We start from the raw sequence: 5600 nt of genomic DNA on the forward strand, positions 1-5600 counted from the left end.
GAAGACGTTCCAGTCTGGACAACAACATCAGACATGAAGACAGGAAGACGTTCCAGTCTGGACAACAACATCAGACAGGAAGACAGGAAGACGTTCCAGTCTGGACAACAACATCAGACATGAAGGCATTCCAGTCTGAACAACATCATCAGACATCGTTTAGGTCTCTAAATGAGAGAACCAGGCTCTCAAATCGCACCCTATTCCCTATACATGTACAGTGCACTACTTTTGACCGGTACCCATAAGGTTTTATAGGGAATAGGGTGCGATTTAGAACATAGACTCATTATCTGATCTCAAGATGAATCATGAATCTATATGTTTTTTACTTAAACAAACAWAAATCTGAAGAGTGAGTTTTTACTCAGAAACAGCTTTCTTAGAAAACACCAACAGTAATTTAATGAAACTGAGAGGGATTAAAATAATACAAACACACAAACACTCAAAACGACGCACGATCATGTAGCAGGAGAAGTTTTCACCTGCATGTGTTTATTTGTATGAAGTTCGTCAAAATATTATATTCTCATTCTAACGGAATACGTTTCAAGATCYTCTATGAAAAAAGATTGCAGTAGTGCAGTATAACTGCAGTATAACTGCAGTATGCTGCAAATACTGCATCCAAAATACCACAGTCGACTGCAGTTACTGCACTTTTACTGCAGTTTCAAAATTGCAAAAAAAAATTGTACGGGATGTTATGTCTCTATTCAAGACTCTTATACATCGTTCCTACGGCCTCTCCTGGTATAAGCTGCCATTGGTCTGGTGTCAACTTCACCTGCCGCCATATTTGAGTTCCCTTTTATTGATGATTATGGCGAAGACGGTAAGTAGAAAGTTGAGCTCCGTTCCTTTCTGCGGTATAACATGTCGTAATCCTCATACAGTCTGTTTAAAGCGCCTCATGAATCTCCGGATCTAACTGGAGATCAGACTCTCAGATATATGAATATCTCAGTATCTTGATAACGGCTGGCTACCTGGCGCTAAATAAACATGCTGAATGTTTACTTTGTTAGCTAATGAGGCGTGAAATGACTAACGTTACTATGAACGGTCTAGAAAGAGTTGTGACCGCGTTTCATTTTCATCTCCGGGAGCTGAAGGAATGTGAATTCATAATGGTCTGATTCTAACACCTACGCTGTGCGCTCTATCGACAGACTAATATAAACGGGTTGAAACCGGTGATACATTGTGCGCATGTGAATCCTGAAAGTGGCGAGTCAAGAATCGAGGGAGTACACACACACACACACTTTAGCCAGTTATGAGATCAATGTGTAGTCAGCAATAGGGAGAGAGATTGCTAGTTAGTGAGGTTTTAGCCCAGTTATAGATTCATTTGTTAAGTCATCAATAGGGGAGGGATTGCTAGTTGGTGAAGGTTGTTAGCCAGTTATAGATCATGTGTAAGTCAGCCAATAGGGAGGGATTGCTAGTTAGTGAGGTTTTAGCTCCAGTTAAGATCATTGTAGTCAGCATAGGGGAGGGTTTGCTAGTTAGTGGAGGTTTTAGCCAGTTATTAGATCATGTGTAGTCAGCAATAGGGGAGGAATTGCTAGTTAGTGAGGTTTTAGCCCAGTTATAGATCATGTGTATCAGCCAATAGGGGAGGGATTGCTAGTTAGTGCAGGTTTTAGCCCAGTTATAGATCATTTGTAAGTCAGCAATAGGGGAGGGATTGCAGTTGAGTGAGGTTTTAGCCGCAGTTATGAGATCATTTTGTTAGTCAGCAATAGGGAGGGGTTTGCTAGTTTAGTGAGGTTAGCCAGTTATAGATCATTTGTAGTCAGCAATAGGGAGGGTTGCTAGTTTAGTGGAGGTATTTAGCCCAGTTATTATGATCATGTGTAGTCAGCAAATAAGGGAGGGTTTAGCTAGTTGAGGTTTTAAGCCCAGTTATAGATCATTTTGTATCAGCAATAGGGGAGGGTTTGCTAGTTGTGAGGTTTAGCCAGTTATAGATTCATGTGTAGTCAGCAATAGAGGGAGGGTTTGCTAGTTAGTGAGGTTTAGCCCCATGTTATAGATCATTTGTAGTCAGCAATAGGGGAGGGGATTGCTAGTTAAGTGAGGTTAGCCCAGTTATAGATCATTTAGTGTCAGGCCAATAGGGGAGGGTTTTGCTAGTTAGTGAGGTTTAGCCCAGTTATAAGATCATGTGTAGTCCAGCATAGGGAGGGATTGCTAGTTAGTGAGGTTTTAAGCCCAGTTATAAGAATCATTTGTAGTCAGCAATAGGGAGGGATTGCTATTGGGTGAGGTTTTAGCCCAGTTATAGATCATTGTGTAGTCAGCAATAGGGGAGCGTTGCTAGGTTAGTGAGTTTTAGCCCATGTTATAGATCATTTGTAGTCAGCTAATAGGGGAGGGTTTGCTAGTTAGTGAGGTTTTAGCCCAGTTAAGATCATGTGTAGTCAGCATAGGGGAGGGATTGCCTAGTTAGTGAGGTTTTAGCCCAGTTATAGATCATGTGTAGTCAGCAATAGGGGAGGGATTGCTAGTAGTGAGGTATTAGCCCAGCTTATAGATAACCCCCCCCCCCCCCCCCCCCCCCCCCCCCCCCCCATTTGAGTCAACAACTAGGGGAGGATTTGCTCTAGTTTAGTGAGGTTTTAGCCCCAGTTATAGATCATTTATAGGTCAAGCAATAGGGGAAGGGATTACTATTTAGTGAGCGTTTTTAGCCCAGTTATAGATTCATTGTAGTCAGCAATAGGGGAGGGTTTGCTAGTTAGTGAGGTTTTAAAGCCCAGTTATAGATCATGTGGTGAGTCAGCAAATCTGGGGAGGGATTGCCTAGTTAGTGAGGTTTTAGCCCAGTTTATAGATCATTGTGAGTCAGCAATAGGGAGGGTTTGCTAGTTAGTGAGGTTTTAGCCCAGTTATAGATCATGTTGTATCAGCAATAGGGGAGGGATTGCTAGTTAGTGAGGTTTTAGCAGTTATAGATTCATTTGTAGTCAGCAATAGGGGAGGGATGCTAGTTGGTTGAGGTTTTAGCAGTTATAGATCATGTGTAGTCAAGCAATAGGAGGATTGCTATTTGTGAGGTTTTTAAGCCCAGTATAGATATTTGTAGTTCAGCAATAGGGGAGGGTTTGCTAGTTAGTGGAGGTTTTAGCCCAGTTAAGATCATGTGTAGTCAGCATATAGGGGGGGATTGCTAGTTTAGTGAGGTTTTAGCCTAAGTTATAGATCAATGTGTAGTCAGCAATAGGGAGGGATGCTAGGAAGTGTGAGGTATATGCCACAGTTTAAGATTCATTTGTAGTCAGCAATAGGGGAGGGATTTGCTAAGTTAGTGAGGTTTTAGCCCAAGTTATAGATCATTATAGTCAGCCAATAGGGGAAGGGATTGCTAGTTAGTGAGGTTTTAGCCAGTTATTAAGATCATTTGTAAGTCAGCAATAGGGAGGATTGCTAGTTTAGTGAGGTTTTTAGCCCAGTTATAGATCATGTTAAGTCAGCAATAAGGGAGGGATTGCTAGTTAGTGAGTTTTAGCCCAGTTATAGATCATTTGTAGTCACAATAGGGGAGGGATTGCAGTTTGAGTGAGGTTTAGCTCAGTTATAGATCATTTATAAGTCAGCAATAGGGGGGGATTGCTGTTAGTGAGGTTTTAGCCCGTTATAGATAATTTGTAGTCCAGCAATAGGGGAGGGATTCTAGTTAGCTGAGGTTTTAGCCGAGTTATAGATCATTTGTAGTCAGCAATAGGGGGAGGGATTTGCTAGTTAGTGAGAGGTTGTTAGCCCCAGTTATTAGATCATTTGTAGTGAAAAAAAAAAACAGCAATAGGGGAGGGATTGGCTGTTAGTGAGGTTTTAGCCCGTTATAATCATTTGTAGTCAGCATAGGGGAAGGGATTTGCCTAGTTAGTGAGGTTTTAGCCCAGTTATAGATCAATTTGGTAGTCAAGCAATAGGGGAGGATTGCTAGTTAGTGAGGTTTTAGCCCAGTTATAGATCATTTGTTAGTCAGCAATAGGGAGGGATTGCCTAGTTAGTGAAGTTTCTTACCCCCCAGTTATAGATCATTTGTAGTCAGCAATAGGGGAGGATTACTTCTTACAAGAGCACAAAACATGCTACATTTCTAGACAGCTTTGACAAAGCCAGTCCAGGTAAAGAGATTGTTTTTGATTTAAGGGGCAGTGGCCAACGCTTGAATAAGCCAAGTTAGCCACAGTAGGGCAGAGGGTAGCATTAAAATGTCTATTCCTGTATAATGGTATGGATAATTATGCATTTTACTTTTATAAAGGTTATTTCTGGATCAACAACAGAACAAACATGTGTCAGTCACCTCCTTGTCTGAAGGACAAGTGGAGAAAACAAGGTTCATGTCAGCCCTGCGTGTTTGTTCAAGAAGTCTCATGGAATGTAGACCTACATTGAACACCACACACTGGCTGCTACTGTAGGCTGAACGATAGATACAGCTATTTCCATGTTAAAATGTTATGGGATCCATTTTCTCTATAGTTTTTTAATAGGTAGGCTACTTGGTAGGTCTACATTATGATCAAATAGCCACAGTAGTCATACATGGTTACAGCCTCAGTGTTTCACAGTAAAAACTAACTTAAAGCGGGTACAGCCTCAGTGTTCACAGTAAAAACTGTAACTTAAAGCAGGACAGCCTCAGTGTTCACAGTAAACGTAAACTTAAACACAGGTACAGCCTCAGTGGTTCACAGTAAAACTGTAACTTAGGGCTACAGCCTCAGTGTTCACAGTAAAACTGTAAACTTAAAGCGGGTACAGCCTCAGTGTTCACAGTAAAACTGTAACTTAAAGCGGGTCAGCCTCGGTTGTTCACAATAAAACTATAACTTAAAGCGGGTACAGCCTGAGTGTTCACAGTAAAACTGTAACTTAAAGCAGTACAGCCTCAGTGTTCACAGTAAATTTCCTTCAGTGCCAAAAAAACAAATGGAAGTTTGAAGGTAGTTTTTGCGCCTCCCAAAAAGGGATTAAATATGTGTAATAAAAATAGATAAAATATATATTTACTGAGTTTATTTTTATCTCCCGTATATAGGACACACTTCAAAAACCTTGTTCCTTAATGATTTATTATTTTGAAGTCTTTTTGCCATTTATGAATGTGTTATTCAATGTTTTTCTATGGGTTTTAGTAGTAAAGGCCAAATTCAAATATTTTACATTATAATATAAATACATTTTTTATATATTATATTATTTTTTTGTACCTAAAATTCTAAATCAAACAGCTGAATGATCTGTGGATGACCATCTTAAAACTATTCCATATTCGGGCTGTTTGTGAGTGTTGTGCGTGGATGTGAGTATCAGTGTGTGTGAAGTGTTCCTCTCTCACAGAATCTCAGTAATAAAGACGCTGCTCTGTAAAATGTGGTCTTGGAAATGTTTGTGTTAAGACCAGCCTCACTCTGAGAACTGTAGGGCCATTCATAATGGCCTCTTCAATGCTACAGTCCAGTATGAACTGACTAGTGTGTGCCTGTGTGTGCCTGTGTGTGTGTGTGTGTGTGTGTGTGTGTGTGTGTGTGTGTGTGTGTGTTGTGTGTGTGTGTGTGTGTGTGTGTTGTGTGGGG

At 40.6% G+C, this 5600-nt stretch overlaps 1 long non-coding RNA gene across 1 annotated transcript; it reads left to right on the top strand.

Annotated features, from left to right (window-relative positions):
* The first annotated feature begins 2280 nt into the window (after nucleotides 1-2280).
* Nucleotides 2281-2989, top strand: LOC139027344 (uncharacterized). The gene is made up of 3 exons (XR_011479426.1): nucleotides 2281-2521; nucleotides 2690-2757; nucleotides 2889-2989. It is a non-coding gene; the product is annotated as an uncharacterized lncRNA (long non-coding RNA).
* Nucleotides 2990-5600: the final 2611 nt, after the last annotated feature.

This window comes from Salvelinus sp. IW2-2015, unplaced genomic scaffold, assembly GCF_002910315.2.
Source record: "Salvelinus sp. IW2-2015 unplaced genomic scaffold, ASM291031v2 Un_scaffold10292, whole genome shotgun sequence".
In the NCBI taxonomy this organism is placed as follows: Eukaryota; Metazoa; Chordata; class Actinopteri; order Salmoniformes; family Salmonidae; genus Salvelinus; species Salvelinus sp. IW2-2015.